Consider the following 26,809-nt stretch of genomic DNA (forward strand, 5'->3'; position numbering starts at 1 on the left):
CTGTGCTAGATGTCTAATAGGCATTTTGTTCTCTTTCTGGACTATGACCAGAGAATTGGGTGTGAGGCTCCAGGAAGTCTTCCCCCACTTGCCTGTTTAGTCAGAGGTCTTCACATGTATGGATGTGCCCTGCCCACTGCCAGTTGACCGAACAGGTGTTTGGAAAATGGAGCTTGCCTTCCTCACTCTGGGTTTCAGCTCTGGCCATCTTAGCATCTGGAGAGAAAGCCTTACAGGAGCATAGCTAGGACCCAAATCATTCCCTATCACAATGTTAGGTGCTGCTCAGAGGATTTGTCAAAGCACTTCAGAAACATCCTCCCATCAGGGGCATTTTAAATTTGACACAAGGAGAAAGTCCTCGAATTGTCTGGTCCTGGCATAGGTGGGCACTAGTATCTTGCTAATTTGCCTGGGAGAATGAGCAAGTTTATACATAGGAGCTCCAAGCTAATGGCCCATAGTGATCCTCTTAAAATGTATTTGCTGGCTCATAAATTATTACCCTCCTCTGAATAATTCTAATAGTGATCCAGACCCTGCAGCTTTCCTCTCCTTTGCTGAAGTTTGGGGAGGAATGAAGAGGCCCATCTTTGAAAGTTAATGATTTTCCCAGAGCCTTTGCTATTCTAAAACTCAAATGTGCTGTGACATGATATCCTAAGAGGAATGAGAACATCCAGATGCCTTCTGCATGGAATGCGAAGACTTATGTCTTCCACATTAAGAAGTTCGGGTCCCCTGCCTTGGAGACCAGCCTCCATGAGGTTAAAAAAAAAAAAAAGGTAGTAGGCAGTGGAATGCCGTTTCTATTCATAGTGTGACCTGGATGCTGTGTATCTCGGAAGATGAAGGGGTAAAACATTTGGACCAGTAAATTGTCCTACTGTCCTATATTCGACTAACTCTTTTGTGTGCCCTGGCTATTCACTTCAGACTCTGGCTCAATTTCTTTGTGCTGATTGGCCACCTAGACCCCAGCTGAACCTCTCCAACCATACGATATTGTTCTCAGAACTCATTACCTAATTCCCTATGATGCCTAGGTTAGGTGTCATAATTTAAGGTGCTTTGGAAAAGAATATAATCAGAATAATACCATTCTTACAGATTTCTGAAATAAGCAAGATGTTAATGTATTGTCAATGGATGTACATGTGATAAAACTATGAGGAAAAACTCCAGGGAATAAGGGAAAGGACATCTAGGATGTACTATTTGGGAGATGGGGGTAGCAGGGGAGCATGATGGGGAACAGTATTGTTAGTCTACTAATTTGGATGGTGAGTTGGCAGGTATTCATTTTATTACTATGTCTCATCAATTGCACATCCAAAAAAGGTGGTTCTGCTGAAAATAGGGTGAGTTATAAAGCCAAGCTAGACAGCTTTGAGACTGTAGGTGACTTTTGGATTTACTGTTTCAATTTGTGCATGCAGCTGATAGCTGAGTGTGTATATTTGCAAAATCACTGTCATCGAAGCCATAGGTTGAACCTTATGCTCATATTCCTCACAGTTCCCAAGATAAGGTTTTACATACTGTAGTCACTCAACAAATGTCATTGAATTGGTTTAAAGTCCAACTGTGTACCTACCCACTTCCCCAAACTTTCCAGGCTATGGCCCTTTGAAGAAAGGCCCCTCTTCACCAAGGCGCCAGCCTTACTGTAACGTTATCTTCTCCTGTGATTTTTTGGCAAGACTTCTGGCTTAGGTACTCAGAGGAAAGCCCATCTGTTTCCTGTGGCACTTGCCTAAGTCAATGGAATGTGGAGTCCCTGTCAGGAGATAATTGCACGTTGTTTTTCTTTATTACTATGTTTGAAGGTTTAGCACAAGGTGTGAATTGTGGAGTATAAGCAAAGTAACATTTGTGGATGTGAGAGTTAATACAACAACCTTGCATTTGAATATCCTGATTTTATACATATTTGGTCATCTATTTTTGCCCTTTCCGAGGTTATCACTTATGTTTAAAGAGCTGGAACCCATTCTACTAAGTGAAGTATCTCAAGAATGGAAAAACAAGCACCACATGTACTCACCAGCAAATTGGTATTAATGGATCAACACCCAAGTGGACATATAGGAGTAACATTTATCCGGTGTCGGGAGGGTGGAAGGGGGGAGAAGGGGATGGGTATATACAACCACAACGAGTAAGATGTGTAATGTTTGGGGGATGGACACGCTTGAAGCTCTTACTCGAGGGGGGAGGGGGGCATGGGCAATATATGCAACCTTAACACTTGTACCCCCATAATACACTAAATTTTTTTTTAAAAAAGCATAATCTACTTCTCCCTCCCCCCCCCCCAATTAACTCACATGTTTTATTAGCCTCATCAAGACTCATGGATGTGTGCACGATGAGGTGGGAGCAAATACGGATCTCCATCCTTTTCAGACCTAGCAAAAGCAGGTGGCTTTCAGGAGAGACAACAGCGACTCTGGAAGGAAAAACTAGATCAAGTCAGTTTCAGTCTTGTCTCCCCCAGGAAAGATAACAGTACTCATCAGTCTTCATCTGAAGATTGAGACCATCTCATTCATCACTCGGGCAACAAACGTGCAGAGCACCTTCTTACGGCCCAGATGCACGTCTCACAGCCAGTACGTGGAGGGCGGAGAGTCCCGCAAAGTGGTCCTTTGACCTTGAGTTCTTCCAACCCAGTGGTTCATTTGTTGTATGAATAAGCACTAAGGAGGTATCAGTACATTGGAAGGAGATAAATTGCTTTATCTCATCAGATTTAATCACATTCTCAATTTGCCTGTATTCCCTAATGAGAGCTAATGTTTATTTGTAAAATAAGGACAATGAGTGTCTCCTCAACCAGAAACTAGTGGTTTCTTTGCTATCAAGCTGCTTGCTCTTTTAACTCATTTTACTACATGTGTGTGACTATGAAACAAGCTGCATGCACCAAAATAATAGCAGTGACCTTAAAATGCAATTGATTTTTATTTGAATGAATTCCATTTCCTTCAGGATGGCCACTTTGGGCAGAGGTATGAAGATGCTCTAGCTTGTCAATATCTCTTATGAAATTGCCTTCACATCTGATGGTGCATACTTTTGATTCCTCTCTATGATGGCAATATTTTTATGCCTGGAGGGTAGGCTTTCTGTTCTAGAAATAGTTAGGTGTTATTCAAAGAACTAAACTGGTTCAAGGAAGTAGGAATTCACAGACTTACACTGCTGTTATAGACCACGTGTGATTTCCAGGTATGGATGCCAATTTTGTGTGACCTCTTAACTAGCTGTCATCTTCTGGAGTTACAGTTGGGCTTTGAATATTCTCAATGATCAGTAAGTGTAGAACCTCCCAAGCTGTCAGGAAAATACTAATTTGGATGTAGCAGTTCTGGTCTGTTTTGGTAACAATTTCAAGACTCACAGAATTTTATAGTTAAACTGACTTATAGTCCCACTTAAATTATTTGTACATTAATGAGACTACCTTTGTACATGAATGTAATTGTCTCAATGTTATAATAGCATTAATACTGATTTAAAAAATAAAATGGAAGGCCGGGCGCGGTGGCTCACGCCTGTAATCCTAGCTCTCTGGGAGGCCGAGGTGGGCGGATTGCTCGAGGTCAGGAGTTCGAAACCAGCCTGAGCAAGAGTGAGACCCCATCTCTACTAAAAATAGAAGTTAATTGGCCAACTGAAAATATATAGAAAAAATTAGCCGGGCATGGTGTGCATGCCTGTAGTCCCAGCATCTAGGGAGGCTGAGGCAGGAGGATCACTTGAGCCCAGGAGTTTGAGGTTGCCGTGAGCTAGGCTGACACCACGGCACTCTAGCCCGGGCAACAGAGTGAGAGTCTGATTAAAAAAAAAAAAGGTGCTAACTTTTGTGTATTTTATCATAATTAAAGGTAAACTAGGGTTGGGAAGGAGGATGAGGAAAATACATGGGTTAGGAATGTAACCTTTAGGTGGGATAGAACTGGGCTTTGAGTACTGGTTCCCCCAGTTTACCAGCTGTGTAACCTTTGGCTTGGCCTCCAGGCTTTAGGTGTCTATAAAATCAGGAGCAAGACTCATCTAGTACAACCCTCAGAGGCTTGTTGATGTTGTAGAATGCGATAACAAGTGAGCTGTGTTAATCTCTGATGAGCACATCACTAGGAGAAGGTCATGTCCTTGGGAAGCCACAGCCCAGTGCAGGGCATTGTGTGGTGCAAGCCTGACGGCTGGGACGTGGCTCTGGGTGCTGGTTCACTGGCTCCAGCTCCTCCCTGCTGAGGGGCCAGCCTTGGTTGGGTCCTCTAACCTAGCAAAGCACCAGCAATGATGGGGAACCTTGAGGGTTTCAACATGCTTTTCCTTCATCAGGTGTGGGGAAGGTCCTTAAGGAGTCCTCAGGTCTAGCTTTAAGGACCACTTGTCACCTCAGATCTTCAGCCCTAACTGTTCCTTAGCTGACACTTGTGGGCCATCCTGTGTTGACATTGCTAACAGGATGCCTATGTCTACCCCTGTCCCTCCTGGCACTTGGCAGACTTGGCTATTTTGGGTTCAAGGGCACTTGAAATAACAGGCTGTATTCTAGAGATTCTTTGGCATTGAGGGCAATGGGGGCTGTCTCAGGAGCCAGGCTTAGCTGGTCTGAGAAGCCTGGCCTAAGAGGCCAGCACAGTATTAAGGGACTAGAAGGATGCTCAAGACCTGCATGGCTTTCGGGACCAGGTTGCCCTATCAGCAGCAGGAGTAGGTACATGGACTTTGATGCTGGTGCCAGCAATGTTACTCTTGGCCTTGGCTCTCTTCCCTGTCTTTTCACCCTTGCCGTGGATAAAACACCCTTTCTGAATTGGGTTCCAGTTTAGATTGAATCCACTATCCACCATTGTCCTTGTCACCAACGACCATAGCTCTAAAGCTTTTGTAGAAAGCAGCCTCTTGATTGGAGGCTCCTGGGCAGGTTCGTACACCTGGTCCAGGTGGGTTTGGCCACCTTGGCTCAAGGAACTTCCCAAGATGGCTCAGTCAGTGGGAACTGTGTGTTTCCATCAGAGGCTGTGGAATGTTGCAGGCACCAGAGCCTTAGTTTTCCCTCTCTGTGTGTGTTAGAGTTACCTGGAGAGCTAATGAAAACATAGATGCTGTGTGTCTCATGGACTTGGGTTGGAGAGATTTGTCCTAGGTTGATTTCACTTCATGCTGGATCATGGTTATTTATTTATTTATTTTCTTTTTTAAAATTATTTGTCATCCTTGCACAGGGGCCATGCTAATCTTCTCTGTATCGTTCCAATTTTAGTATATGTGCTGCCGAAGCGAGCACATGGATCATGGTTATTTATGGTACTCACATGGTATTTATGGTACTCACATCCTTTGGTCTGAGTCTTTAATGACCATCAATCTGTGCTTTAGATTCTAGTGCTAGTTTCCATGTCTGGAAGAGCTTTAACCTGCCATCACCCCTAAAAACAATGCTGGGCCATAGGCCTGAACAGTTGCCATTTCAAATAATCTAATATTTTTTTCTTCTTGGATTTTGTCCATCTCCTCTTAAAGTGTTCTAGGTCCTCTCCTTTTTCTCTGATTGCTTCCTTGACTTCCTTCCTCACTGCACATTCCTTAACCTTCTATAATCCATCCTTAATAAAGGCTCGGGGGATTGCCCAGTGTGTTAATATCCCTGAAATCTGACTGGCAGTGTGAAACCAAACCCCACTCAGCAGGCTGCTGGGGTTACACAACACTCAGCCATGTAGAGAGCTCTTAATGGGACAGATGCTAAGGGTATCAGTCTGAATTGTGCTTAAGTTGCAAAGTGAACCACTCAGAAATCAGAAACTGCCTAAATGCTGGCCAGACAATCATGTGTCCAGAGCTGTAAATAACACCAGAAGCCCTGGAAACATAGTGTGGGTCGAAAATGATGTAACTAAGTGCCAGCCAGATAATTACTTAGATTATGACTGTTTTCTGCTTTATCTCAATAAGTAAACTCTTGGCTTAACACTGGAATTTAAAATCTCATCTTAGGCTTTTTGTGCATTGCTGGGAGGTCAGTGGTCACACTTCTCGGCCAAGCTATGTGTATGCATCTCAAGTATCTTCTGTTAAGTTATTGTGTAAGGGGAACACCCTAAGAAATCGTAATTTTGCACAGAGTCATTCATTATGGTAAACACGGGTTAATAGCTAGCTCATGGTACCAAGACAGGGAAGTTGATTTCCAGGCATACGCTTTCTGATTTAACAGGGTGTTACAGTGGTGGGAAGTGGCATTGATTCTACTTCGTGCCCATTTGAAGTAGAGGATCTGTGGTGAGTCGGAAGCTCTGTTTTGTGAAGATGTCCGTTTTCAGTTCGTGTGTACCAGAACTGCCTTCTCATCGTAGCTGAGATATTTTCCATTCTTGGCCTTGATGGGTTGGGCAGTGTTGTGTAATAGACACAAATATTTGAAAATCTTCTTGGTGCCTGGCACAGCGCTGGGTGTAAAAGGTGAATAAGGCATACTTCTAGTTATTAAAGGATCACAGCATAATTAATAAGTGCTATTCAGGAGTAGTGTCTAATGAGGTATTTCACAACGTCCTTGCCTCTTGGAGATGACAAAGGTGGATGTGGCAGCCCTCTTGGTGGGAAGTTGAGGTTGCTTGGCTGTTATGGCAGCTCTTCAGACAGGGATCTGGGAGGCTCACCTTTAGTTGTTGTCATTTGTGGCCTGGTGTACCTGCCTCCCACCTGTTCAGGAGAACCACAGTTCAGTGGGGGATGAAGACCAGCGTCACCTGGTCGCTTTTAGCCTTCAGAGCTGTTTCCTCCTCTAATCTATTAAAAAGAGCTCAGCTAGTGTGGGACCCCCTTACTCTGTTCACCTGGAAAACTGCTCCCCCTCCCTCGAACCCCGGGGGTTCAAGTCTGCATGTGGGACAGCTGGACTTACAGGAGACAGCCTGAGTGGATGGGGTGGGGATAGGGCTGAAGCTTTGTTTGCCAGGCCACTCAGAACTGAGAAAACATGGAGTATGCACATCACAGAATGATTCCCATAAATTACCATGCCATTTGAGGAAGAAGGCGAAGATGGGGGTTAATAAAAATCCAAACACAAAGATGTTTGTAAGTTGTTACAAGAATTTACTGCAGCCCTTTTTAAAAATGAATTCTTCTAGAACTCATCCCACCCCTCCAGAGTACAAAAACACTGTATTCAAAGTGTGGAGGAGTCCATTTGCATGAAGCTCTTGAGGGCTGCCTCTGGGCCGAGTTCTACCTTCTCTTACCTTGTAGTCCTGTGCTGAAGCTTATTCTCGAGAACAAAGTTAACTTAGCTGCGACTTTCTTTGTAAGATGGCCTTGTGTTTCCATAAAATTAGGATTATCTTGGCTTCCATAATTGTGTTGTGGTTTTACTATTTTGATACTGTTTTGAACAGGGGTGTCCTGAAGTTCTTTGAAAACTCAATGTTCATTATCTCCCTAATAAAACAACACTTTTCTTCCTAAATGAGTAAATGTTAACCATGATTTGTATGGTCCTGGTGTGCTGATGTGACTTAAGGTGACTTCACATGTAACTGTTACGGAAAGTTCAGCACTTGTTCTCAAGGCTCCGTCAGAAGAATGAGGACAAATGGTTTGAGGAGAAGGAACGGGAGGTTTATTAAAAATGAGAATGGTGGACTCATGTGTCTTACAGTACATTTTCCTCCCTATAAGCAGAATACAGAACTTTTAAAGGGGGATTTTCAGCTTCAGTCTATTGCTGTTTAACTGCGGTTGATGGTCCTTATCCATCCTATCTCCAGCGGAGACCTTGCCTGGACAGTTGCGTTGAGCCCTCTCCTGTGGTACAAAGGACACTCCCTGCCCCACTAATTAGCTAGTTACTGGCCTTGGGCAGCAGGGATGCAGGTTTTAATTCCCAGAAAGAATGGGGGAGGTTTTAAAGAGACAGCTTGTAAGACATTTTTACCCTTTTTTTCATGCCGTTCCCTCTGTTCCATAACCATAAATACACAGGCAAGAAACTTGAGCCAGTAACTTTTTCAGTTGAGATGATAAATGACACTCACAAGAGTGCACACTTGTCTTATAGGCAGAAAAAGTAGTTGCTTCAGTTGTTGCAGTCTTTAGAAAAGGATAGTGCTATTGATTTTATGTACTATAGTAAGACTGCGATCACATTAACCTCTTTGTGACCTCTTTTCTTTTCTTTTCTTTTCTTTTTTTTTTATTAAGATGAAGACTTGCAAAAGTGAGACTTCAGAATGTAAGTTTTACAGAGTTCCATGGGTGAACTCAGTGGTCACTCTCTGGTCATCAAGAAATGTTGGCATGGCTCGGGGACCAGGTGTGGAAAGGAGGATGAACTTGAAAGACCCCAAGAAAGCAGACGTCCTTTGGAGATGACTTTAGGGGTGGCTCTGTCCTACAGTTGGGGTAAATTTGGCTCACAGATGCAATTACATTTCAGAAATGAAGCTATGTGTTGCTAAGTGAAAGTGAACAAAAATCTCCAAGAAACCAACCAACCAAACAAGAAAAAACTGCACTTGCGTGCATGATAGGATCAGCCTGCTTCATGAGGATATGCCACAGGGGGTGAAGGTGAGGTGGAAGGAATCCAAATCCTTAGTTCAGAGCCTCTCAAAGTGGGAGCATCTTACTATGGTGATGGGCAGTGTTTAGGGATTTTCAAGAGTGATTTTGATGCTGCATGACATTTGCTTCAACGTTGACTTTAGAATTGAGCTCACCCCAATAAGATGTGACTTCATGATACTACATTCTGATCTCAGTGACATCTTAAGGGGACGTCATCTGGAGGTGGATACCAAGAACAGCAAAATGTCTGGAAACCATAGCATGTGAGAAACAGCTGGGGGAATCCAGGACTAATAGTCCAGGAAAAAGAATCCTGAAATGCTGCAGGGCTGTCATGTGGAATGTGTGTGTCCTCTCTCTCAATTCTCCCAAAGAGCAGAATGATCAACAGTGGGTATACCTTGTGTAGAGGTAGGTCTAGCGTAGGTGCAAGAGCACGTGGTCAGTCGGACCCCCTAGTGGTGGGATGGGCTGCCTTATGCAGAAGTGCGAGGACTTCCTCTCTGCAGGTGCCTGGGCAGGCTGGGCACCGTCCTGCAGGGGTGTCTCAGGACGGTGCTTGTGAGTAGGGATTTGACCCCCCATGACCTTGACACTTCTTGCCCACCTGGAAAGGTGGCAAGAAACGACTGCTTATTGGGAAGGAACATGAAATTAAGATGAAAAGAAATAACTTTAAATAAACAGTAAAGGAAATAAGGAGTATACCAATTTGTTCTCAATTCTACTAATCCATAAAAGTAAACCTAGAGCAGTTTTACTTATAATTTTTCGTAGAGAAATAGGTTTCCATTCAATTTTTAAAAATGGAAATTATAAAGATTTTCACTGATTCAGTATAAAAGTTTAAAATGTGCTTTATTTCCATGTTGTGGTGGTGGTGATTTAGTAGTGGGAGGTGAAGGGCGACATAAAAGGACCACCTGTTTTTCTTTTAGAATGAAGCCACTTGTGGGTTGCAAGTTTGGATGCAGACAGGAAAGGGATGAGAATGAGTAAAGGAGATTAGAAAGAGGAAGAGTGATGGAGGAGGAGCATGAAAGGAAAGAAGGAAGGAAGCAGCTGTGGTGTGGGCTCTGCCACCTGGCAGGGCTGGAACTGCGTGGACCCACTTGCATGGAATGTTGCTCAGGTCATCCCTGGAAGAAAAGCTGCTGAAGTGAGGAGGATCAAGTTCCTTGAGAGGCTGGCTAGGAACTGGATTGTCTTTTAGATGTCAGTTCCTCATATGCCCTGGAAGCTGATGATTTAGCTCTAGATCAGGCATCTCATTAGTGACAGATCCAAGATGTGCTGATGGCCTGGCCAGCTGCCCTCAGACTCCTCTAGCCATCACTCTGCTTGTCACTTGATCAGAGCCCTGGCATAGGTATGTTCTTCTAGGAACAGGGCCTGGCCTGATGTGAGGTCAGACACCTGCAGTTGCAGCATGCCTGCATCAGGCAAATCACTAGCATCCTACGTAGGGCGTTTGTATAATCAAATGAAAAACAGGCATTCTCCACTTCACACATGCATGTTGATGCCTAAGAGTATATATTACCACCCTATCCCTAACCCCGGCCATGTGGGAGCAGAGAAGTGGCTTTGAAGGAACTCACAATGGGTGGCTTCTGTTTTTCTCCTCCTCAGAAAACACTGGCAATTTGCTCTCAACAGCAATATCATCTTCTGGTGGTGTACACTGTATGTTGTCCTAGTTGTGTTCCCATTTAACTGTCAGTTTTCTTGCTCACAAGAGTAGTCCCCTGAGGTAGGATAAAAAAGGAGGTGAGACCCTGAGCTGTCAAGTGGCAATGCTCAGACTTGCTCTGCAAGGTGGGACTGGAGTGCAGGGCTTCTGCCCCTACATCAGGGTTCCAGCACATGACGTCCTCGTGTTGGTGTTGTGCTGTATGAGGAACTATGGGCTGATGGCAATGCACTGTCTCCTGCACACTTGCTGTGTGTGTGTCCTTGAGACTTGACAGCTTGTTTGTGCTCAAGGGAGTTAAGTTCCATGTTACTAGTTACATTAATGTGTTTGTTTTTCTGGTTTCTAGTATATAAACTCCATAACCACATGACCTAATTTCTATAGTAAATCTCCTTTTATGTATCTCCATCCTATTTTGTTTATCTGGAGAACCCTGGCTAATATAGATTTTGGTACTGAGACTAGAGTCACTGATGTGTAAGTACTAGAGTTCAAGGGCTCAAGAACAAGGAGCTCCCATGTCCGAGGCCAGGAGAAGATACCTCCCAACCCAAGAGAAAATTCATCCTCCTCCTGCCTTTTTGTTCTCTTTGGGCCCTCAGTGGATTGGGTGATGCCTGCTCATATTGGTGAGGATGAATCTTCTTTGCTCATTCCACTGAGTCAAATGCTAATCTCTTCCGGAAACACCCTCAGACACACCCAAAAATGTTTCACCAGCTATCTGGGCATACCTTAGCCCAGTCAAGGTGACACATAACATTAATAATCATGCTGCCCCATCATGGGAAGGGAAGGGTTCAGTTTGAAAGTGTGTACATTTTCACAAGTTGCCAACTCAATAAAAGATGCTTAGAAGCGTGCTTGTTTGTTGCTATTCCTATTATCCCCCCAGCTCTGACCAGTTGAGTAAGATGATCCAGTTAAGCATGATCCAGTTGCTTAAGCCCAGATCCAAGCGGCACCCTTGATTCCTCCCTCAACTGACTCTTTCTGCAAGTCCTGTTGACTCAGCTTCCAGACATGTCTTGAATCCTGTGTTTCTCACCCCTCGCTGCTATGACCCATGCAGCCACCACAGTCTCTGGCTGGGTGCTGCAAACCCTTTCCCAGCTGCTTACCTATTTCCCTGGTCTCCTTCCAATCTGTTCACACAGTAGCCAGATCAGTCTTGGATTCTCTGCTTGGAACCATCTAGCTGCTTCCCTCTGCTTTTGGAATAAGATCCAAACCCCTGACTGGGACTGTCAGGCCCTGTGTCGTCTGGCCTCTGCCTACCCTGGCTCACCAGTGTCCCTGTGTCACTAGCTGGCTGCTCCCATCAACACTGGCCTCCTTGCTCACAAGACACAGCAGGCCTCTGGCCACCTCGGTGCCTCAGCCTTAGTCCTTCTGCACGGGTGCTCTCTCCTAGGTCTCTGCACAGGTGGCTGCTTGTCACTCAGGCCTCCCCCAAGTCACCACCTCTGGGAAGCTGCCTTGCTGCCCACTCAGACCATCATTCACATAGTTTTATTTCTATCCTCGCCCTTGCCCATGGTTGGCTCTTTGTTAGCTTGTCTTCCTCGCCGGGACCCTGTGGTCCAGGAGAGCAGCACTTGTTCATTGCTGAATCTCCAGTGCTCTGCAAACGTTTCTAGAATGAATGAATGATATTGCTGTAGATTGACTTTATAGAGTAGTTCTGCAACTGTCAGACTTCTCTAAATTGTTTTAACAGGCTTCTCGGTATTAGGGAGGTACACCTGATCATTGAATATCATGCTTGGGTATTGGGCTCGGGCAACTCCCTCATGTATGACAAAGCTCATGGTAATAGGACCTCCTGGTCGGTATCAGGAACACACTGGGAATTTTGACTCTCTAGGCCTGGACTTCAGTGTACTTTGTCTTCTGGGCCATCCTGGCCAGTGTCTTTGCACTCACTGATGTGCTGGGAAATGTCCTGGCACAGCTTTGCTTTAGTGAATGCAGGCCTCCAGTGGTGGTTAGAGTGAAAGTCTTTGATTCTGTAGACTTTGAGCAGCTGTTCTGGTTTGATTCACCTTAACTCATGTGTTTTTAGCAAATAGGCACAGGGAGGAAGATCCATTGCTGCAAACTTTTCCAGATCAAGTTTTGGATTTGGCTGTTTGACGAAGAACCTCTTCTGGCTCCGTCTTTCCTCCCAGGTTTAAGGGTGGAACACATGGGGCAGGGATCAGCAATCACTAGGCAGTCACCATTTGTGGTTGTGGTTGGCCATCTGGGCTCTTCCACGCGCCCATTTCATTGCCTTGACAAAATCCTTCCTCTGTGTAGCCGTGTGCCTTGGGCTAGAAAACTAACACTGTATTACCCACCAGAACTCTGGACTTCTTGTCATATGATATAGTAATAGAAAAGTTCTTCTGTTTAAGCCAATTAGAAGTCTCCTTTGCAGGCAGAGCTTAGGAACGGATACGCTATCAGTTCTCCATTGCGTATGTGATCCACTCTTTCCCCCTGGCAGAGTCCACTCATAGCTTCTGCATGGAGCTTGAGTTTTCTGTATCCATGCTGTATCTGCCTGGAATCTTTTCTGTTTCTAAGTTTATCCTCCTAAGACCAAGGTCAAATTGCAGCTTTTCTGTAAACCCTTCCTGACCTACCTCCGCCTAAAAAAATCTATTCTCCGTACATAGGCAGTTGCTGTAAATAACACCCATCCTTGGTACTTGCTCATCTCCTCTTACGCCTCTGCCGCCGGCCTCGGCCTGCAGTGTTATTTATCTCTTGGATGATTGCTTCACTTTTTGTGTATTCGCCTTATCTCATCAACTTACCCATGAGGGCAGAGACCCTGCCAAGCGCCCAGCACTGTCTTACATAACAGGCTTAGTACTGCAGATCTGAGGAGCAGGGCTGCAATGGGAGTGGCAGCAGAACACTCGAGATTCCAGGATTTCTGTAGGGTTTTGAGGACCTGGCAAGTCCCGAGGGGACACTAGCTGCAGGGAGAGTCTCAGGGAGGCAGGTGTGGGCTCACCACGGGAAGCAGCGTTTTGCAGCTCTTCACTGCCGAAACCAGTGTGAACAAGCAGAAAGATGGAGTGCTGAATTTCCCACACGTCATTCTTCCAAGGTTGGGTCAGATATATGCATTTTGTTCCACTTTAATCTGACCTCTTGTTCTAGCCATTTATAACATAATCTTCTAATCTGAAGAAGGCAAAGAAGGAAATGTTAAAAACCGACAATGTTATTAATGGTGTGCTGTGTGGCTTAGGATAAAGAACACCGGATTGGGAGACGTGGCTCAGAATGCTTCCATGTATGCCATTTCCTTGCTGCGAGACTCGTTGGACCTGTGGCTTAATCTCAATTTTTTCTGTGTGTAAAATGGACACAATCGGATTCACCTCCGAGTACTGTTCAAAGTGAAAGTGAAATTCAAAAATGGTAAAAGGAAACTTCAAAGAAGGTAGCATATTAGCCCAACAATGAGGTATTATAGGAATAAAAATAAATCGTGATTAGAAAATGAAATCCAGGATATAAGCAACGAAGTTGGATTATACACAAATAGCTATTCAGAGAAGTCCCCTGTTCATTTGCAGTCAATATTCCTAAGGTTGCTTTAAATCTAGCAATTTAGAATCTTTCTCATAGAGGTGATGGTCTAAGTGGTGACCCGTTTGAAAGGCCAGCACCTGAGAGCCTAACTCAACACTTGACTAAAGTAGGTGCCGCTCGGATCTTGGTGGCCCTGCTGCTGCTGTTTATGGCCAGGCCGCCTTTCCGTGATGGCCGTTGCTGGACAAAACACTTCCTCACAGTTTCTCTGCCCTCTTGTCCCTGCAGCAAGTCATAGCTTTTCTGTTAACTTTTCTTGTGGGTTTTTCTGTTAGCAATAGTGGGAAAATTGGAATGGAGTTGTAATCTTCTGTCTATTAAATATATCAGTGATGAGTGCTTTGGCTATAACAGGAGACCCTACTACAGTGACATGAGCCATCAAAGGGGCCTGTTTTATTGCACATGACAGTACATTTGGAGGTGGGCCATTCGGGGCCAGAGTGGCGGTCCAAGGCTCCAGCGTCAATGTTCTGCTCTCCTCACCGTGGGATTTCATCCTCACATCTGCATTCTAGGAGGAAGGCAAGTGGCAGGGTAAAGAGCAAAAGCTGTCCGTTTCTTAAATACATGGCTTTGAAGCCCTTTCAGGCTTACAGAAAAGTTGCAAGAATAATTCAAGGAACTCTCCCATATCTTGGATTTCAAATTTTGCCAGTTGACCCTGTAATGTCCTTTATAGTAAAGGATGCCATCCAGGGTTAGAGCATGTTCTCTTGTCACCTCTCATTACTCTCTTCCAATCTGGAGTGTTTCATTAGTCTTTCCTTGACTTTCATGGCTTGGATGATTCTTGAAGATGATGGCCCAGTCACTGCTGGAAAGGCTGTCTGGGCTGTTGGAAAGGCTGGCTGTTTGGGCTGTGTATTTCTGGCTGGATACTCTGATATTACAACCTGTCAGTTGGCCCATTATATCTAATGTGCCCTGTTACTGGTGGTGTCAACTTTGATCACTTGTGATCACTTAAGAATGGTGTATATGCCAGGTTTCTCTACCTGTCCTGTCACCTGGTCCTCAGAAGGTATTTGATTAAATGCTAACTCACCACTCTCCCCCGTGTTCCCTGTATAGTTTTTGCCCCCTTCTCACTTCATAGGGACAAATCACTCAGAAATGATGGTTGCTCAGAGGATTGAAAGAATACTTACATTTCAGATGGAATGCACATTTCTTGCTGGAAGGGGGCACAGGCATGTGGGGCTTCTGGGGTGCTGTTGATGAATTTTCACTTCACATGTTCGCTTAGGAGTTGTATACTTTTCCGTATATGTCATCTATCTTTTTTAAAAAAACTTAAAATCTGAGTGCTTTGGACACTTAAGACCAAAGCAAGACCATGAGGGAGGTGGTTGACTAAGAACTGGGTTGGGGTGGTGGTGCTTTGAGATTCACACTGGGCTGGAGGAGTGGCAGGGTCCCATTGGAGGGGTCTCAGAGACCCTCTCACCTGTCTAGGGTGTACCTGTCCTGGACAGTACTGATATATCTGAGGAGCAGAGAGTAGGGAAGCCCTAGGTAATCCTGGGGACTGCAGCAGGCAGGAGAGTTGGAGAAGGGTCCCCCGATGGGCAGCTGTTCTCTGACATGAGAAACAAAGAAAATTCAGGCATATTCAAGGAAGAGAGACAGCTTATTTTCTAGAATGCCAAGTGTTAGAACTGTCCTTCCTTTCCTGAGTCCTCTACAACTGCAGGCTTCTCAAAGGACCCCAGTAAATCACCTTGTCACTGGATTTTCCACTTTACTTCCTTAGCTGTTGAACAAGTTGACTTGGAAGGTTGAGGGCCCTTGGTGTGCTTTGGCAGTTAGAGGGGAGGGAGGCAAATGAGGAGGTTTGACTCTGATGCTCTTAGAGGGAGTAATGAAGCCAAGAGGACCGTTAGCAGGGCCCATGCCTTAGGGGTTAGTATTTTAATTAGCAATCTATCAATGCAGTACTGAATAATTCAGAACTAACAAAAAGCCAGCCCAGGCCCCATGTGGTACTTTGTATAAGTGCAATATAAATGCTATAGAACCTGCCCTATGTGAAATTTAACAACTTTCTCTAATGATGTGTTTTATTTCTGAGTTGTTTGTTTAACCTAGACTGTAAGCCCCTGGGGCAGCAGTGGCCTTTGTGCCGAATCTATGGGTTTCTGTAAATGATAGGAAAGTGTTTTTGCCTCACCCATGGGGCCAGATGGCAGATGGGCTTGGCTTGATTTATTTTGGGGACGTGAACATTCAAGTTATATATATGGCTTTAAAAAAAATTGATGGAAGGAGCCCTAGGCATGGGAGACATAATCCATTGCCTATGGATCATCGCCTTTCTCAGCTGGGGAAGCTATGGAAGCAGGAAGAGAGGGGACTTCCTGGAGGGATGTGGGTCTTAGAGCAGATCTTAAAACAGCCAGTAGGCTTTGGGTTAGAGGACAGCAAGGAGAGAGAGCATTTCCATGACTTTTCATGGAGTAAGCCAACTCTGATTTTTAAAGTGACTTGTCTTCTGTAGCTTATTTCTCATCTGCTGTGAGTTGAGTCTCCAGAGGTTGGGACGGTTGATCAATCATCTCTAGGTTGAAAAGGGGATGTTGGATGGTGTGGAGCAGAATGTAGAACAGAGAGGGATTAATGGAAACAAATGCCAGGGTCCTTTACATCCGTCACTTATGGAACTGAACCTTGCTTATTTCAAGGGTAACAGAAAGTCTCTTGCCTTAAAAGAAATCCCATTCTCTGTACCGGGAGCCTGCGTGGCGTTGAGGCCTGTGAAAGCACCTGGCACCTGGCCTCATACACAGAGGCTGCACTGTAATATTTTTTTGGAGTTTTCAATCTGAATTTACACCAAGAGGCAAAGTAGAGAGAACCTTCTGCAATACACAACAAGGATTTTCTTAAGGAAATCTGTGTTAGATTCTCTCATCTTTGTTCAAACATTGTACTAGAGTCTTTTCCCAGCTGGAGCCTGCTTGCCCGGGGCGCAATCACTGAAAAGATGCTTAGGGGATTCAGTCAACTTGTATAGGTCTTTAATGTCCTTTACAGAGGGTACTTTCTTTGCAACTTTCTTGGTGTCTCTTATATTCACTTAAAAAATTAAAACCATTGATTCAGTATATGCATTTAGGATCGGCAGTTCTTTCCAAATGAAGTAAAATTTGATATTTGAGATTGGTATCTTCATAAAGTAAAATGTGTACTTGTACTTGCACTAAAAATGGAAATGCAGTAGGCCATAGGTGGGGAAAAATAGCTGTAATTCCTCCCTTCGTCTTAAAAAGTCATGCGTGGTGTCCTTATCAGTGGTATTTTCATGAGACCTTTGACTCAACCTAATTTCCTGGTGAAGAATCTTATGAAATCAAAACTCCAGACTAGTAAATGACTTCTGGTAGGTGAGGGTAGGGAGTAAGAATAAGGAGGGAAATTTTGCTTATTTTGTGTGCAGAGCAGTTTAGATTTTACTTTGTTTGCAGTGAATTTGTAACTTTAAAAAAGTCCCATAAGAGAATGCTCGATGGTCTACTATAATAACTTACAATTGAGTTGTACAAGGTGAGGGTGTGTGTGTGTGTGTGTGTGTTTTAAACCTGATGTTCAAAAAAGAATTACACTTGCTTGTGCCTATGGTTTCTGAGGCTTAGCTAAAAAAAACTGAACATGGTCATTTCTGAAAATAATTTGGGCTTCTGTTTCCAATATTCTAGATATAGAATGCCTAAGGCTTCAGATGGAATTTGGGGGCACTGTGGGGATGAGGCTGCCCCAGTACTTATATAATGGTGTAATTAGTAGACCCACCCTGGGGGGTGGAGGGAATTGCTTATAGGATGTAAGGTGGGTGAGTCCTGAGGCCGTTGTGTGTTCATGGACATACAAACAGCATGCTAACTGACACAGAGAAAACCCTGGCCTGTCATTTACCTGTAATTGAGTAATATAGTGCTGTAATTTACCTGGCATAAAGGGTTTACTCCTTTGGTCACATAAAAGGAAGAAGATAGGGACAGGTATTTAACTGTCGCTTTGGGATAGTATGCTTGACTGTCGGTGAACCATCCCAACCTAGGGGTGGGGAGGAGAGGCCTCCTCTAGCCACTTGGGTGGCACCATCTAACACCTGCTATGCAGCAGTATTGGTGAGCCGTGAGTGAACGTGACCTCTGGGAAGGAGAATCCGGCTGGTCCTGGTTTTCCAGCCATGGTATTTAAAATAGTAATCACTGGCTTTCTGGTAGATGCATCCCCTCCTGATTTGTTCACCAGTTAGCTTTCCAGATCTGCAAACCTGCAGCCCAAACCCTGGTTCTCTGATTCCCCCCTCCCTCCTGCGAGCTGTTGTCATGCCCAGCGTGCCACAGATGCTCCTGCCAGATACCAGATGAGCTACAAACCCCTCCTGAAAGAAGCGGGCTGGTGGAACCTCCACAAAGCCAGATCTGCAAGCTGGTGATAATGTCGACATTGAATTGGCTTCCAGTTTTAACATTTCTTAACCCAGCTTTAAGAAGGAACCTTTAGTATTTTGTGTTTCCCTCTCTTGATAGAAACATCACAATTTGGAAACCCTATTGACTTTATTGTATGGATCTAATTCCAGGGGAGGCACTGAGTCACTGATTTCACGTAGGTATCTGAGTACCTTATCAAGGAGGGTTTCCCTAAAAGAGAACTACTAAATGGTGGGAGTTGGGGGGGAGCCCACAGTTGTCAATTATTCTGTGTCTTTCTCAATACTCTCTCGCCAGTGGCATGTGGGATGTGTTAGCAGCTATGACAAAATAGTGTCATTTACCAGGCTTGGATGTCGTGCTTTATTTGAAGAGAATAACACCTATAATACGGCATGTACTTCAGGAGGCACATTTGAGGTCTATTGAAATAGAGTGAAAATGAGACCTGATTAACTGCTACATAAAGATCCTAAAGCACAAATAATAGTGCCAAAGGTGCCCAGCAGTTGGACTGGTAAGTCAATTGACGACCTAAACTGAAAGCGTGGTGTGGGCCAGCTTCTGCAGTCTCTGGATCCTGCGTGAGGATGTGTCGGCTCCCTTCTCTAAAACCAGCACTGAAAACCACCTTGTGGTTTCATGCAGCAAAGAGACACTTAATTTCCCTGACATTTTCTTTGCTTGGGATGTTACACCTCTAATAACTTGAGTTATTTCTGATATTTGTGTTCTTCCAAAATACAGCATTTTGTTTCCTGCCTATGTTGCTAAAATATGAAGTTTATTTTGAGGTCGCCTAAACTGTCGTTTGGGATCTCAGAGCACATTAGAACGTTCATCACAGTTGTGCCTCCTCTTCTTCTCTTGTTATGGATGCAAGCAAAACAATCACTTAGAGTGGAGGCTGGCATGGGGGGACGGGCTCCATGGGGTACTTGTTCATCCTGCAGCTTGAACAGTCCTGGTTTGTGAGAGGTTCCTGGTCTCTGATGAATGAAGTTGTTTCTGCCCAACTCGCTTTTAGGAGACTCTACTCTTGTTAGGAAAGGTGCTCACGGCGCTATCAGAAAGGCAGTTTCCCACAGTATCCCGCACCTGAGCTGCTGGCAGGGCCTGACCATAATGAAATAAGAGGAGAGACTAAGATTGTGTGCCCCAGGAGAGCCGGGCTCTGTTTTGGCCCGGAGCCACTGCCAGGGGTTTCCCTTCCTCCATAATGTGATAGGCAGGAAAGGTAAAAAGGCCTTGCACACGACGCCCGCAGGGCTGGGCAGGCGTTATTACGGAGGGGAAAACGGGAACATGCATGGCCCTTGTGCTTGCCCATCTCCTGGAGGGAGTGGAGGGTGCCCAGAGGAAAGGTGCCACCCTGAAATGAGCGGGCCAAGCTCTCTACCTACTGCAGGTTCTGTGTCAGCGTAGATTAATTCCTGTGAACAACTCTTTCCCTTTTGGAGGGTAATGGTGTAGTATGGGGAGAAAAGGAATGAACATTAGCAGGTTTGGTTGGGCTTTTCATTCACTTGGAGGTCTGTTTACGCAAGGTTATGAGTCATTTTGTGTCTTGGAAAGCCAACAACCTCCGTAGCAATTCACTTGAGAAGATGTGATTATACTGCTCCATGAAGTCATTTTTGTTATTAGCTACAGTCACATGAACACCAAACAAAAAAATCGTTGACATGTAAGACGTGGCTGCCTTAACTAACCAGTTTGTAAAAGGAGGTCTCTGCCAAGGGCATTCTGCTTTGCTGATGGGCGTCATCGCTCTTGGTACCTGGGAATGTGGGAAGGGCATGTTGCCCTGCCAGGGCCAGAATGGACGGGTGGGGCAGGCAGCATCAGCTACAGGTGCTGTGCAGCTGAAAGATTCGACTTCTGAGTTTTGGGGACAGTGCTGACTTCTGGGTTGCAGGTCGTGCCACCTGGAAGGCTGGCCCAGTGCAGCACGTAGGAGTCGGGGGACACTTTCTGTAAATGGTAGATGATCGGATCTGATGTCCTTCAGTGCCAGGACCGTGTGAAGGAGTGTGCTTTTAGGGCTTAATATGGTTGAGGGCTCAGGGGTCCCAAGTTGGCCTTTAGACTATTCCAAAGTTGTCCTGATGATCCGACATTCTGATATTTCTCTTCTTGTCGGTTATGCAAGGCTGTGTCTGGGCATTGTTGGCAATTGGATAGAAAATAGGCTCTTTAAAGTGTTAGAGAGGCTGATCTCACTGGTAGATCAGCAGTCCCTCCAAATTGTTGAACGACATACCAGACATTCTTTTGCTTTCCTTAACTTCTGGTGTCAAAAGCTGGGCACAGAGGTTGGGCACAGTGGCTCACGCCTGTAATCCCATTGCTTTGAGAGGCTGAGGTGGAAGGATCCCTTGAGGCTAGGAGTTTGAGACCAGCCTGGACAACAATATAGACTCCATTTCTACCAAAAAATAAAAAATTATCCAGGCGTGGACTTGTGGTTCCAGCTACTTGGGAGCCTGAAGCAGGAGGCTCGCTTGAGGCCAAGGAGTTCAAGGTTCAAGGCTGCAGTGAGCTATGATTGTGCCACTGCATTTCAGCCTGGGTAACAGAGTGAGATCTTGTCTCTTAAGAAGAAAAAAAAATGCTGGGCACAGATTCCTATTAGTGGTAGTGATGTTTGGAACATATGCTAGCATTTGGCAAAAATTTGCTTGGGAGGGGAAGGAAGGGATGGTTCAGTGTTCTGAAGGTTATTTTTCTCACACTACTATTGGAGAATGTTAACACGGAGAAATACATTTTAGAGCCCGATCCAAGGGAAGACTTGGGGCTGAGCAGAGCAGAGCGGTTTTAGAAATGGCTGTTTATCTGGGAGATTGCAGTAGAGGGGAATTTGAGAATGCAGTAACGCCTTCTTGCAGGAAGGACCTCTTCTCTGTCCCCTGCTGGGAAATGCTTCTGAAAGAACGGCCATTGGCCTTGTGCAGTTGCTGCAGGGGCATATGCAGCCGTTTCCATAAACAACAAATTGACGCCAAACCAGTTTGGCAAAAAGCTGGCAGCCCTGCCCTTCGCTGGGGTTCCTCAGCCTCCCTGGCTTCCTGAATGAGGCATATTTGAATTCAAAAATAAAAACTCATGCTGTTTTTCCTCTAGAAACTTTCTCCCTCTGCCTCTGGTTTGTCACAGTCCCCGTCTCCAGGCAGGGGAGAAGTGGGGTCCTACTCTAAGAGCCGGGTGTTACTGTGTTCAGGAGCCTGGAACGCTTGCCTTTGCCTCCTGGTGGCACCGTGGTGGGGACCCTGTCTCGATTGTCCCTAAGCATGATTTCTAGGGGTCACCGATGTGCCTACTTCAAGGGCTGCGGGAAACAGATGGAGCTGGGGCTGTAGCTGGCAGGGTTGCGGCTGCACATTCTTTCTGTGATCTGATTTTTTTCCCCAGGGGGAGATAGAATGTGGTCAAAGCAGTGACTCTGGTGTCCCTGGAAACACCAGTCCTTACTAACGTCCCTTGCCTAACCTCCCTCTATATCCCTTCAGAGTCTGATCTAGTCCCACAGGTTAGTGCTTGGGTACATGTCACCCCCACCCTGGGAAGGGGGGGTGGTTTCCTCATTGGTGATGTGAGTGAATCTCTTTCTCAGCCAGGTTGTGAGCTCCACAGGGGACACCCATGACTGCCAGAGCTTTGCACCCAGCCCCCCACGAGTGAGCCCTGTACTCTAAGAGTGACACAAACTGAAGATTATCTTGAGAGAGGCCAGGATGGTGCGTGGGAGTCAGGAAGCGTAACGTGGGAGAAATGGTTGCACTGCTTTAGTGGCTTTTCCTGGAGGGGAGAATGAGTTCAGGATGGATTGGAGTTGGTTGGGGGTGGGCATCGGACAGTGAACACTGTTTCCAGATAGTTCTGAGCTTAATATGGAATCGAGTGGGGCAGGAAGGGACAGGGGCAGAGTTAATGTTCACTGAGGATTTGCTTTGTGCCAAGGCCTTAAGAATTTATGCTCAAAGAGGTCACAAAACAGGATTGGTGAGTGAAGGTTTCAGGAAGAGAGATACCAGCTCAATCTGAGGACACAACTTTCAGGTGACCCAGAGTGGACCCCCCCTGGGCTGCCCCCATGACCTCCCAACTCCTGGAGGTGTTAACATGACAGCTGGCTGACTGTTTGCGGGGAGCTCCATGGCTTGTCCACCAAGTGTAGTCAGCCGAAGGACTGTCCTTTCCTGAAGTTGCCTTTACTTTGGAGGGGATTAAAATGGAGAATGTCGGTGATAGTCTCTGAAGTAAAATAAATATTAACTGGTTGGTAGAAGCCACAAGTCAGTGAACCTCTGTTCTCCATCTTATAGAGGACAGGGTGGTACCTACGATCTGTCCATAAGGCCCCTTTCAATACTGAGGTCCTCTGGCTGTGGCCTGTGAACTCTTAAAGAGCCTGCTACACAGCCTTGCACTCTAGAGATGGCTGTTAAACATAAAAAATTGTCAAGGGAGCAGTTAGCCAGGGTAGACCCTAAGTTAGGGAGGTAGACACACACCCCTCTCAGATCCCATTGTTGTCCCTGCTTTCATGCTTACATTGGCTGTTCTTGCCTGACGCTCCATCGTTAACTAGGAGGCACTGACCGCACATTGTGCGTGTTAGCCAACAGTCCCACGAATGTGAGGGAAGGCATTCTCGCTCCTGGCATGCCATCATGCCATCGTGGCTGCGCATATACTGTTGGCTTTGTGACATTCCTTTGTGGTGTGTTCGTGTACCTGTGCTGGTTCTGCAGGGGTAGGGGGTGAGGGCTGAGCCCAAGGGTTCCTGTTGTCTGAAGCTCAGTGTTGAATAGGGCAGCAGCACAAGCAATGCCAGGTTGGATGTGCAGCGTGACATCAGTGGCAGGGAGGGTGCGGGAGGCTGTGCCACTGTGATTAGTCCAGGCAGTGTGGGATGTGGAAGGCCTTGAAAAGCAAGCAGGCAGTGGCAGAAGGAAAGTTGGTTCAGGAGGTGTGGAGCCAACGCTAAGGCCTGGAGGTGGGCATGAGAAAGGGACTCTCCTGGTGGGGAGGATTCCTGTTGGGACAGTAGCGTGACAAGTGTGTATGGGACAGGAGAGGGGCTGGGATGTGACGTGGTATGGGCAGAGAAGGAGGCTGCTGTCAGTCGAGAAGCGAAAGTAGCCTTGGGGTCGGGGGACTGTTCCCACATCTGGAGCCACAAGAAGCCTTGAGCCTTGCTCTGCTGCTCTCCAGTGGGGTGGCTTTGAATGTCACTTCTCTTAGCTTTGAGTTTTGTGAGTTGTAAATTTGGGCCCAGCCTGCGGGACATGGTTGTGAAGGTCAAAGAGGATAATAAACTTGTGAAAGCTCCTTGAAAGTCCATGACTTCTTGGGAGGAGATCCGCTTGGGGGGTTAGTCATGGGTTGGGTTAATCTGACTTTGAGGCTGATGGTGCATCTTAACTGGGATCTGTTGATTTTCAGAACTGATTGACAGCTCTGGACAAACCTGTCTGACTCCTTTGGGAGTCTACCCAGGGTAATGAGTTTCAACCTTTGTGTCTCTTTGTCTCTCATGGTTGTTAGCCTTCACGCATGAAAGGAGCTGTAGGACTTGCAGTGCTTTGTGCAGCCAGCTCTCATTTGGAATTGTCTGTTAATGGACATTTAGGAGTAGGTTTGTGTTTAATCTGGGGAACTTCGTGGTGATCCATGTACGTTGTCATCCGTACCTGGTCATCAGATACTACAAGTTTCTCCGTGTGGCAGGGAGTTGATAACTGCAGCTCCTGCCTCAGAACCTGGGCTCCTTGGGGAGAAAATAACCAGGCATGTTCTAGATTGGGAGCCAGGGAACTGGCCTTCTTGTTTTAGTGCCCTCAGCGATCGACTCTGCCTTTGGGAAAATCTCATCACCTCCTCGGGCCTTGGATTTTTCACTAGCAAATGAAGATTTAGGGCCAGAGGACCTTGACAGATCTTCCTGGGTACTTTCCATATTATAGGATTCTGTGGTTGTCCGTGTACAAAGGCATCACGTGGTGAGATTGTAAATATGTACATGAACAGTACAGATAGTAAGAGCAAGGAATTCGTGCGAAGAAAGCTGCAATTGTGGGTTTTAGTGGTCAGAGATAGTTCTGCCAAGAAGGTAGAAAGGTAGATGAAGTCTGAATAGCTGCATAAAAATAGGGAATGGAGATTCACTTGCCAAATTGAAGTGTTAGGTATATGAGAAGGTTGGTTAGGGGTTCTGGGGTCTTTGGCAATATCCGTGTATGAGCTAATTGGGAGATCCAGGGATCTCCCTCCGTCCTGCCCCCAGTTCTTTGTGCCATAGATATGGATGTCTGTAATATGCCAGGCACTATTTCTGCATTAGCTACATGGCCCCAAGAAGGCCTATTGTATAAAACTAATACAACTTGCTTATTGAGGATTCTGATTACTTCCTGAACCCTTCCTTGCTGGTCTCTATTATCAGTCATTGTTCTTGGGGAAATGGCTCCTCGTACTCACTTCCACCTTAGATGTGTTCCTGCTGTCCTCTGCTTCCACCTGTGAAAATACCTGCATTGAGTTGTAGGAACTCCCTTTTGTTATATATAGTAAAACCTCCAGAATTTTACTGTAGAGTTCCAGTGAGTTCTGATTGAACAAATATGGAGCTTCTTTTGGTTTTCTTTTTTTAATTCTCAGTTCTTGAGCTTCACCATTATTCAAGTACTGACTCCATTCCAGGCACTGGGTAGGCATTTGTAAACAAAAGAGATGATTTCTGCCCTCAAACATCTTGTGATCCAGTGGGGGAGACAAACTGAGTCACCACATAAGTAAACGCTGGACTGTGAGTTCTCTGGGCACTGTGGTGAGAAGGAGCAGTCTGGTGTGAGACTGATGGGGCCACTTACTTTAGATTGAGAATAGGGTCACCTCTCAGATAGCAAAAGGTGAGAGGCAGCTGCTAATGAGGGAAGAGGGCTTGGCTGGGCTTGGGGGCAAGAGAAGTGTGGCGGCTCCAGCAGAGGAAAAAGCCAGTGCAAAGGCAAGGAGAGGGAGAAAGGCCAGGTCAGATCACACAGAACTCTATGGTGAGGTAAAAATTTTGGATTTTATCCTACATTGAAAAGAAGTCCATTGATTTTTTTTTTTTCCCTTTTCCTTTTTTTCTTTTTGTTAAAGGAGGGAGGGAAACAATTCAGCATAGGTTTAATTAATCATCCTGGCTATGCTGTGAAGGATGGTTGGGAGTTGAATTGGAAAGAGCAGTTACAGGGATCAATGTGGCGCAGATAAGAGGTGACACTGGCTTGCGCTCGGTTGGTGACAGTAGTATCAGACACAATTGAATGGATTTCAGATGTATGTTGAAGGTCAAAGTGATGGAACTCGGTGTCATGGCCGGGATGGGGGGGGGTGGGGAGGTGTCAAGGTTGTCTCCTAGCTTCTGGCAACTTTGTCATCAAAGTGGAAATGCTATTTATAAGATACAGTGTTGAGACTCTTTCCTAGAGTGTATTGGGCCACTTTTACACTTTCAATACCTAGGAAAATAGAGCTAAAGAAAATAACTTTCTTTGTATGTGGGTCTTAGCATCTTGAAACAGCAAATTTTACTGTATTCGTTCTGCAGATGAAAACAGCACAGGAGATCGTGTTGAACATGCAGATACTAGGTTTTCTCCCAGAAGTTGATTTTTAAATATGAATTTTTAAAATTTTTCTTCTGGAAGTCCAGTGGCCTGGCTCTGGGTAGTTGGGTTGTGGTTAATTGAGGTTTTACTTGAAATCAGAATGCTCCGAAGGATATAGTAGGCTGTGGTCCCAGAAAAGGCATGGGACCTCTCTGCAACCTCATTTTGCATGACCATGATAGGTGCTGTTTTTCTTCTCAGGATCCTGGAATAGGAAGGAGTTGAGGTCTTCTGGTTCACCCTCTTGACCTAGTAGTGTTAAGGGACTTGAAGATAACTTTGAAAAACACAAACTTAGGTTGAAGGCATCTTTGGTCTGACACCACAATCTTTCATAAATCATTTTTGGATCTTGGTTTGTAGCAGTTAGTTACTGAGATTCTTTGCAGTGCTCAGAAATTCCTAGTTCTCTTGAACTGGTTAGAGAATTCCTTTTCTGTTAAAAAAAAAGACAGTTGCTAAATCTTACACTAACACATTTAGCTTTTTCTTCCTTTTTGTATCTGCTCTGGTAGAGGAAATAGCATGAAAACAACTCATTGTGCTTATTGGGAGTGTCGGGCAGAGCAATTTAATAACTCTTCTGATTAATTTAGGAGCAGTCAGATGTCTCCCATTAGCACGAAGATAAACTGCAAGGTGGTTAGAAAACAGTGATGGATATTAAAAAAAACCTTAGGAAGATTAACTCAAAATGCTGAAGATGAGATGAAATCTTTTAAGAATTACCAAGATTATGTACCTGGTTGAATAATCATTTGTAGTTCTCTTCAATCTTATCTTAATATGGGCTGTACTTTCAAAGATAGGAGTACTGGTCAGGGTTA

General features: G+C 45.3%; 1 protein-coding gene and 1 non-coding gene across 3 annotated transcripts in view; one reads left to right on the forward strand and one right to left on the reverse strand.

Moving 5' to 3' along the window:
* Positions 1-26,809, forward strand: part of MYO5B (myosin VB) — a 283,722-nt gene that overhangs the window by 9,682 nt on the left and 247,231 nt on the right. The gene's annotated exons all lie outside the window — the stretch shown is intronic.
* Positions 5,199-5,305, reverse strand: LOC142861750 (U6 spliceosomal RNA). Its single transcript, XR_012912904.1, has one exon. It is a non-coding gene; the product is annotated as a U6 spliceosomal RNA (small nuclear RNA).

Source organism: Microcebus murinus, chromosome 17 (assembly GCF_040939455.1).
Source record: "Microcebus murinus isolate Inina chromosome 17, M.murinus_Inina_mat1.0, whole genome shotgun sequence".
NCBI lineage: Eukaryota > Metazoa > Chordata > Mammalia > Primates > Cheirogaleidae > Microcebus > Microcebus murinus.